Source organism: Agrilus planipennis, unplaced genomic scaffold, assembly GCF_000699045.2.
Source record: "Agrilus planipennis isolate EAB-ADULT unplaced genomic scaffold, Apla_2.0 scaffold28, whole genome shotgun sequence".
NCBI classification, from domain to species: Eukaryota; Metazoa; Arthropoda; class Insecta; order Coleoptera; family Buprestidae; genus Agrilus; species Agrilus planipennis.
This window is the reverse complement of record NW_020438897.1, coordinates 1,556,954-1,572,078: the sequence shown is the minus strand read 5'-3', so window position 1 is coordinate 1,572,078 and position 15,125 is coordinate 1,556,954. Positions and strand designations below refer to the sequence as shown.

The window sequence follows — 15,125 nt, the reverse complement described above, 5'->3', positions numbered from 1 at the left end:
TCCTCTGCTTTATATCCCTACTACTCCTTCCATCCTCACTTATCTGACTTCCTAGGTATCTAAAATCAGCCACTTCTTCTAATTTTTCGTCTCCTATCTTTATATTCGCTCTTTCCCTACTTTTTCTTCCCTTGCATATCAGTATTTTAGTTTTACTTTTATTTATTTTCATACAGTACTGATCTGTCAGTACCGCTTCCATTTTATTTAAATCTATCTCTAAGTCCTCCTTGCTAGATGCTAATACTGCTATATCATCTGCAAATCTAAGTCGTCAACATTATCAATTTTTAATTAAATGCTGTTAATTTTTCACTAGCTGAATCATTAAAAAACTATTCCTCTAATGCATGCATAGACAATATATAATTAATTCGTTCCTCCTCTCGTACTTTTATTATTTCTTTTCTTATTTCTATTTTCTTTCATCGTTTTCAATTTATTTACTATATAGTGACATACTACATGTCGAATTGTCAATATTAGGTAGAGTAGTCTGTGTAAAAACGCAATCGGATTCTTTTATAGAAACTTCTAACTCTCTCTCCAACCTTAGACAAAAACTTTTAGTCTCTCTCCAGTCTCTCAGAGTCTTTTATCTTCTCTGAGAGTGTGTCTCACAGTATTTTTCAGTGTCTCAGTTATTGCATAGGTGTTTTTATGGATCTCTCACAGTCTCTGTATGAGAGACTCGAACGATAAAATTGTTAATTCAGAGGTTTGACTCTCTCACAGAGATACTGAATGAATAAAACTGAAAACCTGAGAGACTGGAGTCTCTCGTAGAAAGACTGGGATCTCTGAAATATGTTGAACCATGTCTATCGAGACACCACTTATTGAAAGATTCGAGTCTCTTGTTCAGAGACTGGATACGAAATGAGGATCTCGCTTTTTTTTTTCACAGTCTCTCGACAGTCTCTCTCACAGCGACACCTGAGAGAGTCGATGAGAAACGGAGATTCGAGTCTCGCTTTCAAAGACTCTGAGAGACTGAACATTTTTATCTCGGGCACCTGCATATCAAAACCCCAGAATAAAATAGGTTTAAAATTAGCTTTGAAGAAGTCTTAAATACGTACTTTTGGTTTTATTGTTAGCTTCAAGTCATAAACAACGGAAATCAGTTTTTCCCATGCAATCATTAGGGCACGTTTTAATAGGAAATCGTGTAATACGTTGTGTTTTCCACCCCCTTCGTTCTGCAGCATCTGCATTTGAAATGTATGATAAGTAATAATCGTTCCAGCAGAAATGTTTCTTCCCTTTCAACTACAGCCTTGTCACGCGTTTATTTTAAAAGCTCACCCCTCTCATATTTTATACGAGAGACAAAATTTTCGTTTAAAACATATTACATTGCCCGAACATTTGAAAACCGCCTAAGTAAATGTGATATACTGTTCAATTTTGAAATTATTGAAGGATTTTCAAACTGTCGGGACGTGTTTTGCGTTAAAGTGGTATTTTGGTATTCGTATTACGTGTGGTTCCCGTTTCGAACGAGAATTCTGGATGTCGGCAGAACATGTAAATTAGGCATGGTATGACCAGGGATAATGGCGAGCGGTAATCTCGGGTTAAGTGGTAACTTAATAAACAGCTTCCTTTACGACATTTTCCGTTACTCTATTATGTACCTATTTGGAAAATTATGCTGCTAACAGGAGAGTTTATATTAGTAATGTTGCCAACTTTGTTATATTCCCGGCTTAACCATTTGCCGAAAATTATGAACTCGTAGTTACACTTGCGCAAATGAGAGCGTGTCTTCTCTAAATTATCATATTTGTAGCTGCGAGGACAATTATGTGGGTAACACCTTTAGACGGACAAAATTACTTCAGATACAGAAATGAGGCTCTTAAGGGAGTTACTGTCAAATGAAGTTTGCAGAAAATAACGACGAGCTCGTATAAATTGTCATTGTCATTTTCAACTATGGCCAATTAACCCGGAAAATACCACTTCATTTAAACTAATTTTAGTTTCTCTCGAAATGTGTATTTTCGGTATTATAAGATAAACAAATTTGTTTAGGTTGAGTTAAACTTTAAANCATATTAGAGGCAGAAACAGGAGTTAGGAGGGGTAGAGGTAGACCTAGATTAGATTACTCTTCGCAAATAGTTAAGGATGTGGGCTGTTCTAGTTTTAGGGAGATGCGAAGTTTAGCTCAGGATAGGAAAGAGTGGAGGTACGTGTCCAACCAGTCTAAGGACTGATGACCTTATGATGATGATGATGATGATGAATGTTGACCCAATTATTTATCGATATATTCTGTTCAAAATCGGTTATTCTTTGGACGTATTCATTGTTGTGAAAGTATTTTCCGAATGGGAAGGCATAAAAAAGGAAAATTTTATTAAAAGTTAATAGATTCGAATTAACTTGACTTGCATGTCAGTCTAATTATTGAAAGATAACATTATACTTTATTTTGAAGCCTAATCGACGGTTTCGATAAATTACAATCCAATAATTTCAATAGGTAGATATTCTTTATTCAATCGTAACTATATAATCAACAAATTACAGGAATTATGTTGGTCCTAAAGACAGCATTAACGTTTTGAAACTTATGTAATACAATGTTTATTAAAATATCCTTGTATTTTCATGATAGTATGTTTTGTTTATAAAACGTTTTCAGTGTTAGTTACGAATTTAGCAGATATTATGGCTTCAATGAAGGTTGTATTAATCAACGTTAGCGTATGTTTGCCTCGTTTAATAATTCTATTTTCCACATGTGCTCATATCTATTATGCATTTCGATGGCATAAATGAACACACTGACTATTCGAAACCGTTTACAATTTTCAGGGTTGTGCATTAGTATGTACACGCAGCGCATGCAATCTGGAATAACGAATGAAGACATGAACACCCGAGGGGCAATAAATACTATATAATTTAATTGCTTGAGAAATCATTGCCAATAAATGTACATATTCACTAAATTATAACAGTAGAACTTAATGAAACATTTAGAAGCAGGGCCGTCTTTAACCTATTGGAGGCCCTGAGAACATAAGCTTACCGGGGCCCCTACAGCTTTGACACAGAATTATTTTGGTTTGTTATTTGTTTCTTTACATTCACATAAATGAACAGATAATTGTAATATGACTCGAAAACGTAACTCTAATATCATTCTCAGGTTAGTACTTAAAATTGTGTTTTTTGAAAAGGCACCCTTCTAGTTTTCAGATATGAAAAATTGTCAACCAGTTGTTCAAACTCTTTGTCTTTGAGCATATCCCATTCTATGGACTGATCAATCTTTCTTGAAGCATTGTTCGTCTCTTAACTTATTTTTTATTCTTTTCCGTTTAAAGAAGGAGCGTTCGCCACTACAGTCAGTTACCATCACGTTTAAAAAGATTCTCAATGCAATTTCTACATTTGGAAATGTGTCTTCAACTCGGTTTTTTATCAAAACTTCTGGAATACTATTACTTTGCCAAATACAGACATTCTATTTCTAACTCTTTCTCGTTAACATTTTCATAGCAGCAAAATTCTTTGCAACTTTGTCTCGGGATTTGGAGTTTTCAAGCGAAAAACAATGTCAACAATAACCAATCGCTGTTTTAGATGCACGCTTGAAAATATCTAGCGCGAACTTCTAAGTCTTATTCTTTGAGACAAGTCTTTGTAGTCAGATTCTGTGTTCTTCTCTTTGGAGAGCGATTCGAAGTAATAAAATGTCAGAATATATAAATGTTTGAAGAATCACCTACATTTAGGTATGCTCGCGTTTATAGCATGCAAAAGCGATTATGCAAGTAAATATTCTAACAGCAATTATTGATTAATTTTCTTAAAATAATTATCGACTTTTGGTTGGCGGATGGATCTGGCAGAAACTGTATAGGGGGCCTCCGTTGATCGTGGGGCCCTGGGCACTTGCCCAGAGTACCCGGTGGAAAAGAGGGGCCCGTTTAGAAGTTTAAAAAATAGGAAATCAACGTTTTGCGGTAGGCAATTGAATTGAAAAAATATAAGTAATTTTGGTCTTACAGCTTTACAAAACAAATTAAATTATTTCAACCACTAAGTGAATGGCATATACCTGGTGATTTGTCCGAAATACTAACGTTTGACTTACTCTTGCAAAAGTTATAAAGGCTTTATTGCACAATACTATAGTTAACATCAACAACAGTGAACGTAGTAGTAAAAATTAATTTAAAAATTAATTAACTTTAATGCAAGTATTGAAATTAATCCTACAAAAGTTCTTCTAAATGTCTCATTTAAGATTTCCGTTACATGTTTAAAATTACAGTGGTCAATTCTATAAAACTCCTTGGAGAGATACGCCAGTTAATAATAAATCCAAGAAGTGAAACAATTTAATATCAGCTCAAAACTATTTGAACTCAGCATTACTAAGTATTATTTCCCAGGATTGTTGTTCGTGATTGTTGAGATTTTACTCCTGCAGATGCGACAGGAATTTTCAAATGTACATCGCTACTGGTCTTTTTCGAAGCGTTCGTCATGGCTATTCCCTGAGGAAGAACACAGTCTAATATTGAAGCTAAGCTGTCATTTCCGCTGATTAATGTTATATGGTACAGTATAATTATTTAAGTAGTATTCCTAAATAAATAAGTATCAGACGCTGAATCTTCAAAAAAGTAATTCGTAAACTGTATATTCGTTCCTTTGGCTCGCAAAAGAAATCTGCAGCAAGACATGGTGTATTATGCAACATTCAAAGAAACAGTTTGCATACATTCATTTATAAATGCAGATTGGGAACAAAACGGAACAAAGACTGCAAATGTTATTTTTCCTTTGTGAGACATATGTAAATCGGGAATGTCGCTTTTCACGAAGTCTCTAACCTTTGACCAATGATGTATTTTCATTAATTATTCATAAGTAATGTTCCCTAGAAACTAACATTTCTGTTCCGTCCGTGTTTGTAAGCTAAATTAGATTCAGGTCGGTAGGCTAAAACGCTGCTGTTCCAATTTACATTAAATGAATTTCGATCTGGTTACATGATCAATTCTGGTAAATATAAGCACCACAGTGTATACATATAAATAAAGTTTGAAGGAGTGATAAAACAAATTCTGCAATTTTTACTATTGTTCTAAAATGTTATTTCTCCTAGAAATAAGGACGGGTAGGTACCCATCCGATAATCGGTGGATCTCACTATTGAGGATTAGGTATTATATTCTACTATTTCAACCCCAAATTCAGTCATTTACAATCGAAAATTGTAATTTTAGCGTTGTCATAAAAATTTAGTTTTCCCCGCGTATAGTCAAGTAGAATATTCAAATAATGTATGTAGGTATAACAATATGTTGAAGACTCATTACTTTTGAGTAATATACATGCATATAAATTTGAAATTTGTTAAATAAAAAAACAAAAATAACAAACAGAACGAACATTCTAAAGACCCCTAATACATAATTAACTATTTGTCTGAAGCTATAGGTACAGAAATTTTGCTTTCGTTGCCATGACAAATCAGGTTGAAATGTTTGCGAAACGTTGATGCTCAGCCAAAATTCGATAAAACTTCTAACATCTGTTGGTCATTAAATAAGAATTATCAGCCCCACAGGCCTAAGTGGTTTCGTTAGCTCATTGTGAGGAATCAACAGCAGTAGATGAATTTATTATTAGTTATTTATTCCTTGGATTATGCATCTGATATTTCATACTTTCGGATCTAACATCGTATAAAAATTAATCAGCAAATAAATAAAGAAATGCCTTCACGACATATTTATCTCTTTAAAACTGTGACAACAAATTCTCATCTACTTAAGTCAGATAGATTATTATACATTTCTTATTTCTATTTCATAACCCGCAATTAAAATTTATTACACCATTTTATTTAACAAAATTTACCACATCTAGCCCTTTGGTAGGTACAGGTTTTTCTGTAAATTGGAAAGGGAAAGTAATGGGAATTTTCTCTATATGAGTAGTTACCATTTCTTTCCCTTTCTAATATTTCCGTTAAGGAATCAGAGCCAACATAAGGGTTGTAAAAAATTATTGATTGAAAAATTCGACTGACGTTCCGTCTCCTATAGGAAGGGTGTTTGTCAAGGTAGATACATCGTTGTAAGGAGACGTCCTTTTTGCCAGAAATTAAAAAAGCATAATGGCCGACATCAGTGACAATACGACAACAATTGAAAAAGAATGATGGCCGACAACAGCAACAATACGGCAACATGAAAAGGCACCCTTCTAGTTTTCAGATATGAAAAATTGTCAACTAGTTGTTCAAACTCTTTGTCTTTGAGCATATCCCATTCTATGGACTGATCAATCTTTCTTGAAGCATTGTTCGTCTCTTAACTTATTTTTTATTCTTTTCCGTTTAAAGAAGGAGCGTTCGCCACTACAGTCAGTTACCATCACGTTTAAAAAGATTCTCAATGCAATTTCNTCTTAATATAATTCCAATTTTTTATGTTTCTTAGGTCCCTATCTATTTTAACAAATAATATATTCTGTAGAATAAAATTTTGTTATTTCTAACAATTCAAGTAATTCTTATGTACCTACCCTTTGAGATCATAATTGCCATCAACATTTCTTCTAAAACTTTATTCATTTATTTCTAGCAGAACAATTAATATAGTTAATTTTCTTGACTTTACCAAAATCTATAACCAGGTGCGCGTGTATACAACCAATTTAAAAGTAATTTCAGAAATGAACAATGCATTAAGGAGAAACATTTGTAGAAATTGCTTACTGTTTGACGAAGAATAAGAAGCCATAAAAGGCCTGTTGTGCTAGAAAAATTGAATTTTCTTTTTGTTATAAAAAGGTTTTGGTTTTAAACGCAAAACGACTATATACGTTATAGATAGGGTAGGGTGATTCGGAACACCCTGTATGATTGGAATATTTGAGCAAAACAGTGGGTAATGTATTCAAAGAGCTGTTGCTTTGAATGTGCTCCCACTTATTATATTAAAGCAATAAAAAGCTTCTGTATTTTACATAGTACGTGACGAAGTTTTACGAGCGGCATTTAATGCTCAACAGGAAATTTTTCATTTCCAGTTTTCTAAAATATTTATTTTGTAGGACGAAGGAGGGATATTTCAAAAATGTATTTGCATTCACATTCATAGGAAATGTTGCTTTTCTCAAGATTAAACTCACTAAACCTCATCAAAAATGCATAGCTTTTATTATTGATGCATGTAGGTATTATACCTTGGTACTAGAAACACAACTAAAACTTGACAGAAATCCATTAAAAACTCGAAGAATTTAATCCAAGGGATATTAAACAGGTGGCATTCAGAAAATCATTTTTATTGAGAACGGTCTTCCGACAAAAAATGCACACTATCAATAAATGCAGAGCTAAAATTTTACAATAAACCAATTTCTTATTAATTGTGCGGAAATTAATTGCGAATAGAAGCGATTTCTTTTGTATTTGAAATCATTGATGACGTATTAATTGTCTAGGCCTCAATAGGTTTCATGACATACATCCTAAAGCTTTTTTTAAAACAAAATTCAAACCTGTACTGATGATATTTTAGTCGGTGAGAGTTATTTTACAATTTCGGAATTTGAGAAATTAATAACATTCTGGTTTAATTGATTTGGTCGACCATTAAATTACCAATTACGGTTATTTAGGTAGGTATTATAGGGTAGCTATAGAGCGATTTTGTGTTTATTTGGAGCTGTAACGACTGATAGGATTCTGCAATTAAATAATTCAGTCAAACACTGAAAAATTTACATCAATTCTTATACCTACACAGTTCATTTTAATGAAAGAAGAAAAGGTTTAGGAAAAAGATTTTATTTAATTTTGAGCATCATTTCCTTCTCGTTCTATACAAATTTTTCTGACCTCACACTGTCGTTGGAACGGCATGGAGAAATGGAGAACTCCTCTTCTGGAATAGTTTTCAGAGTCACGATTACATTCCTCTGAATCACCTCAACATCTTCAAACATCCTCCTTTCATTGCAATTTTCAATTTAGAAAATAAAGAAAGATCTGACGGAGCCAATTCTGGCAAGTAGGGTGGGTGGGAAATGATGGTGAATGAGTTTTAGCCCAAAAATTATGTAACGAGTTTCAAGGAAGGGTCTGAAGTATTGCCGCGCAAAAGGAACTACAGTCACTGATCCGATCCCACTCGTTCAATCTGTTTCAAAATTCGGACCAGGACCACTTTAAAGTGTCCCATTTACTGTTTGAACTGGGAACACAAATTCCTTGTGGATATTATCGTCTCTCTCGCGGATCTTCTTCTTGCTATTGTCGACTGTTCTTGGACTGCACATACCACTCAAACATTTTGCGTTGACTTAAACAATCATTTCCATAAGCAGTTTTCAGGAACTCGAATGTTTTCAAACAACTTTTTCCCAATTTGAAACAAAATTTGATTGCAGCACGTTGTTCCATCGCGAAAATTGTGACGTAGTGACAAAACACATCTACTTCCAAGGAATACAGCTGGACACTATAGATGAACAATAAGGAATGACACTGCATAGTACAGCCGTTGAATAACCGCGTTAGTTGCAGATTTTATACAAAATTAGTCCCAAAACTTTTGAATAAACAGTGTAACCTCGAATAGGGTAAAAGCAGAAGTACGAAGAACCAAGAGACATACTGGAAACAGAAACAGGAGCAAGAAGGAGCAAAGGAAGACTTAGATCCTAGACAGTATTACTACTTGTAAATAGTTGAGAATGTGAGTTGAGGTACGCGTCAAACTAGTCTTCAAAATGACGACCCTATTATGGTGATGTTGATAAATGTAAAAACAGTAGAATAAATTAACCATGACCTAAATTCCAATGAGCAAATTTCATTTAATAAAACGAATAAATGTATGAGCTCAGACACAGCTACCTGTTTAATTACTTATTTAGTTTTTGTTAATGTATTAACTGAACAACGTTCGTAATAATGAGCAACCATGAACTATTAATTGCTCGTTTGTTTTTTGACGCAATAACCAATTACCTATTAAAACAACCACGACAGATAGGAAATAATGCGAATATTAGGATTCACATCTTTGGGATGTTCAATAGTTAGTGATAAATGCTTATTAAACTTCGTACTCAGAATTTGATTGATTATTTCAATTTAATTTAAGCTAGAAATACCTAACATAGATAGAACATGACCAAGTGCAGTCTTTTTGTTTGCAATAGATAACGAATAAAGGGAGATAATTTAACTATAAGCTTCTTCAATTACAATACCGCAATTATTACTCGAGAACCGCTCAGAACAAGTTTGATATTCTCCTCGTTAAGCAAAAGTTTATGTTAGAAGTGTCGTCAAATCGGTACAATTCAGTTTAGTTCGCTGTGTGGAACCCTCTTAACAGCCAATTTCGAATTATCCTTCCAGCTGTGTTTTTACAGCTTGCGTCACTCAGTTATTGCTTGCCGAATTGTGGATGCTTACATATTTCATTTTAACCGAGTAACGAATGTTGACATACCGAAATTAAACTAAAAACAAAAAGCAGCATTGACTGCGCTTTATAAAAATAAATACTTCTGTAAAGTTTTATGGAATCTACAAAGAAAATTCTTGATAGTTTTCAGTTAAACAGCTATGCAAAGTTTATAGCTGTTTAAGAAGTTGTTTGCAAGGGAATAAAAAGTAGGGAATGAACGAATATAAAGATAGGAGACGAAAGATTAGAAAAAGTGGCTGATTTTTTTTATCTAGGAAGTCAGATAAGTCAGGACGGAAGGAGTAGGAGGGATATAAAGCAGAGGATAGAGCAGGGTTGAGTCGCCTTCAGTAAAAAGAACTCACTTCTATTCTATAGAAATTTGAAAAAGATTGTTAAAGGTGTATGTTCGGAGCGCGGCGTTGTACGGGTGCGAAACATGGATGGCGAGCGATGCAGAAAAGAAAAGGTTAAAAGCATTCGAAATGTGGTGTTACAGGCGAACGTTGAGGATACCGTGGATAGAGAAGGTTAGAAATTAAGAGGCATTAGAATGAGAGAGAAAGATGAATAGAGGACTCTATGGAAGTAAATAAAGAAAAGGCGGGATAAGTTGGTAGAACACCACCAAGCAAAAAGGTCTAGTCAGAGACTATTAGAGGCAGAAACAGGAGTTAAGAGGAGTAGAGGTAGGGTTAGATTAGATGACTGTTCGCAAATAGTTAAGGATTAATGGGTTGTTCTAGTTTTAGGGAAATGCGAAGATTACCTCAGGATAGAAAGGAGTAGAGATGCGTGTTATTTAACTTGCATGAAATATATTTACTTTCACATGTAATTCTGAAGTCTGAAAATGATTTCTTGAAAATTTAATAGATTTCCGTGTCACTGTCAGAGCAGTGTGTGTTGTTTTTTTCTTTTCATAGTTATTTAGTTTCAATTTATTAAGAATTGAGTTCGTTCTCAATTCGATCAAATAATTTGCAAATTTCTTGTTGAATTACCTATATATGAATTGATTATTATTTATTTAAGTGCAGTTTGTACGTCATGCACATGTCTATGTCAATTTATTACTATTATTATTAAGGATTAACTCATGAGATATCCTTTCGTTAGCAGGTTTGGAAGCCTGCCTGTGCTGCAGGCACATGAAGTTAAATATTGGAATGTTCATGTGGTTAAACAGATTGAAACAATAAATATCTTTCCTATTGATTTAACTACCGCAAACTACAGTCGTGTAGGTAGCTATAATTGGATCAAATTTTGAAACTTCAGTAGCTAATGGTTACACATGTATAAATCCCGCGGCATACAAAAGGAAAAAGTTATTTAGAAAAATCACTCAATGAAATGAAAAAAATATCTAAGGTCCCGCCTGTATTTAAATTTAATTTAATTTAATTTATCAATGTAAGTATTATAATAATTTTATCGAATCTCAATAATTACATATTAAATAAACAGGAAGGGTGGGAAAGGGCGAGGATTGAATTTTCTGTTTGAATTTGAGAGTTCGGTTGGTTGAGGACTATTTTCAAGGAAGCATGTGATAGATATTGTCGAAAAAATATTCAAATATATTCTACACGTTCACCAAATTATGCATTTTCGTTCGTGCGACATAAAAAGAAAAAAACCCGGCAAAGAAGTGTATATGTAGTTTCTATGTTTAGTGAACGTTTTTCCTTGCCTTCATCTATACTACTATGTATGCCAGTGCGGTTTTTTTTTGTTTTAAATTCTTCAGTAGATTCACATCTAGAATTATTATTTATTTTTCCGCATAAGTACATTCTTGCGACATCTGTCTACGTGATAGATAATACCACAATAGTACTGGCGGATGGCAGCGGAGTAATGAAATTCAATTGTAATATAAAAATTTAATAAGCCTATAATTTAATAATAAACGGGTTTAATTGAACCAATGCTTAAGACTACAAGAAAATAGATGTAGTATGCAGACGTGCCTTAGAATAAGTTAGTTGTTAATGTTTAAATTTTAAGTTGTTATAGTCGTAAGAATTATTTACTAATTTTTAAGAAAATGTACATGTAGCAGCCAGGTCCTCGGACCCAACCCTGTCATAAAGTTTATTACCGTTGCTTAAAGAAAAAGACCTCTGGGACGATCAAGAAGTACCGATTACTGTACAATTTTAAAAAGGACGGAATCGGAAGTCTAAGAACAACCCTCGAAAAGGTTAGACGTCGTGAGGGCTTGGCTCATTCATGTAAAACTTCCATGTTCTGTTAACTTAATCTTATTCATCTTATAACTTGTTTCTTTTAATAAATCGTTATATTTACACGTCCCTGTTAGCGTTACTGTTATATCCCTACATAGATATCTATATAATGGTACCAAATTTATAAAGATTAACTGCGTTGTTTTTGCTAAAAAAGGATAAATATTTTTGAGTTCTTACTGTAATAATACATCTTCGTCATTTTTCTGTACAAATTCATAGTTCCCACAAGTTAAATAATCTAGAAAACTAAACTCTAAAAGCCGCTTTCAACATGGTAAAAGGAAAACTGTGACACAGAAATTGGAGTGTAATCTTTAAATTGCCACATTAGGTACCGTCGTTTATCTGTTTCCGCACCATTTACCGAACTGAACTTAACAATATTTTGCCCTTCGTGCGGTCAAGTGAAAATTAATTTAAAAGGATCTGTACGTCTAAACCTAAATTTGCAAAGGTACTGGGTAGACGAAAATTATACAAACAATTGTAATGTTTTCATTCGGAAAAGTGTTGCTAATCAAATAATAGAACAAAAACAAGCACGAAAACTGTACTTACTTCAGAAAGAATGGATTGTTATGAGTTATTAAAAGGACTTTTTCCGAAGTTATACTTTTTTTGAGGAGTTGAGAGTGGTATGTTTAGTGGCAGCGGAAGTTGCAATATTCACACGAAAAAGCGACGGAATGAAGTTTGCTTCATAATGGGGAGATAGCTAGAGTTCCAATGGGGAATCATACTGGTGGCTCTGACAATCGTACTGGCGGTTCTGACCTTAAAGGTCGCTATTATTCGCTGTTAAGGACAATTTAAATGCGTAATATGTAACTGGTCGGAACGACCTAGACAACGAGAGATGTAAAGCATTGCTTATAATACTCGGGAGGATGCCAGTTCGATCCTGGATGCGCCTGCTGTGATCCAAGCTTATCTGTCCATTTCAAAGATAATCTTTCACTTCTATTCTATATTCATTTCGTTCGACTCGTCATTCTCAACCCAAGCACCCATTCCCACGATTCCTAAAAGGAGGCTGAAAAGGACCTTCTGTCCTATTCATATAACTTCTACAACGTGTAGTTATTTGTTCATTGATTGAAGCTATTAAGAAATATCAACTTAAACTACAAACTTTTTTATAGTAAATGAAACTATAGAACCGTATTAGATAATTTTTTAGGAACACTGCCAGGATTTCCTTAATTATTCTCCTAAATGTATAAAGAACTATATTCAAAGTCACCCATGCTTTTTTATGTAATTGTGTTCATACATAAAAATATAAATTCCTAAAAAAGTTGTTTATTTACTAGTCATATGCATTTGTGAGTTATATAATGAATCGAAGGTGGTCCACTGCGTTGTAAGGCAGCGCCTAATCGATTTGGGCATGGGCAAGGAGATGTGCAGTCGCTCATTGCGCAGCGGACCGTTTCGTTTTTTTTTTTATCCTTTATTGGTGATATGCTTTTTAGGCATATTTGCTTCGAACTAAATTATTGTTTCAATCTCTAGTCTTCTTGTAATGTACTATATATTTCACAAGAATGATTTAAGTTCAACTTTTCATACTTTTACGACAATCACACACAAAAAATTGTTACAATGGGAAGAATTCGTGCGCATTCTGATCAATTCCCGGCCGACGTAATACTGTTTTACTTGCCTTAGTTTTTATTTTGTATACATGTATGACACAGAACCTTTCCAATAAAATAAGGCTTATTCCCCCCTTTTATAATAAACAACAAAAAAAGTACCAAATGTTTCAACGTTCCCGAATTAATTACAATAGTAATTATTCAGTAAAATACAATACCTATTCCTCTTATGATGGAACAGAAATAGATAGTGAAACATCGTAAACAAAATAGTTTAGACTGCAGCAACAACGAGAGAACGAAGAAGAAATTCAGAAGATCAAAAGAGTATTACAATTATATTTGGTATGTACAAGCCAACTCATTTTTATGATGGTATATCCAAGAATTTCGTAAAGTTTATTTATTAGGAATACCTACTCTTTCTCCTTCTCATGGAACTCAAACTTAAAGTGGCAAGTGACAGGCTTAGGAATGTTTTTCATTACAAAGAAAAACAAAAAGGATGTAGGTCTTAAAAAAAAAAGAAAACAAACTTTTAAAGAAGGTGTTAGTAAAACATTCAGCAAGGAATTTTGCGTGTTTTGTATTTTAAAAACATCCTACGCTTTACTCAAAGCTATAACCTGATTCTCCAGTTTTGCATGTGTTCTCGAACCTCCTATATGGAAATAAATAAGAAGCCTATAATATTGTCTGGTGTTACAAAAGATTCAATGTATACCTTTTACGTTTCAATCTCATTTCGTCGATGGTACAAAACGTAACATTTATTGATTTCGGAACGGATCCAGAAATAAATATTCCTTATCGGTGGCTGTTCGTTTCTCTATATGAATTCTCCTCCATCTACGTCAAAAAAGGACATTGATCTTTGAAATTTATTCAGCAAATCTACATAAATTTGCCCGTCAAAATATCCCTTTAAAGTAAGGTAACACCTTTCGAACTACAAATTGACAGAAATAACTTGGCCCCTGGAACTTTAACACCCACCGATGTGCTATAGATACAACTGATATTCGATCCTCATGCTTTAGCAAAGACAAACTCGACCCTTTTTATCAAAAAACAACTTTCAATTCGAAACTTCAAACACAAGTAGAACCAACAATAAAAATTTCGTCTAATTTTAAGTTTTATTTAATTTTATTAGAGATTTTACTTTTCGTAGTTAGTGATAGACTTTTAGAGGAAACTGAACAAACAAGTAATACGTTAGACGTACTAATATTGTTTTATTTTGTAAGCTTTAGTTAAAGAAAGTTTAGTTATTGGTTTATTGTTATTATTTTACAAAAAGCTCATATCAACAATAGCTGAACAATTCAATTATGTAAGAAGTTTTAGTTTGTAATAAGAAATACTTAAAATAAATAATAAAAAGACGGTCTTTCAAATAACAGTCAGTTCTTTAAAGTTTCACAATCTGCTTCACTCTCACTTCCGTTATTGATTATTAAATTTTCCAAAGCTCATTTTCCATAAAATACCGATCTGCGTTTTTTGCATTTTCATAGAGTTAAAATTTAAAAGAATTAAAAAATGTATCTACTAACCATTCACCACGTTTAAAATTAATATCTACATTGTTATCAGCTGCCTATTGGAATTCATAGAATTCTGTACTAATTCGATGAGATTTAATTCAGGGTGATAGGGTGATAATCTCTTTCATAAGGATTAACCACCCACGTTGAGAGAAGTAGTTATTTCCGATAGTATGTTTGTAAAACTAAAATATCGAAGGAGAAAACTGTTGGTATGTTTCACAAAATTGTCATATGTATATTGTGATA

The 15,125-nt window shown here is 33.4% G+C and overlaps 1 protein-coding gene across 2 annotated transcripts in view; it reads right to left on the bottom strand.

Annotated features, from left to right (window-relative positions):
- Positions 1 to 15,125, bottom strand: part of LOC108744558 (rap guanine nucleotide exchange factor 4-like) — a 167,688-nt gene that overhangs the window by 84,814 nt on the left and 67,749 nt on the right. The gene's annotated exons all lie outside the window — the stretch shown is intronic.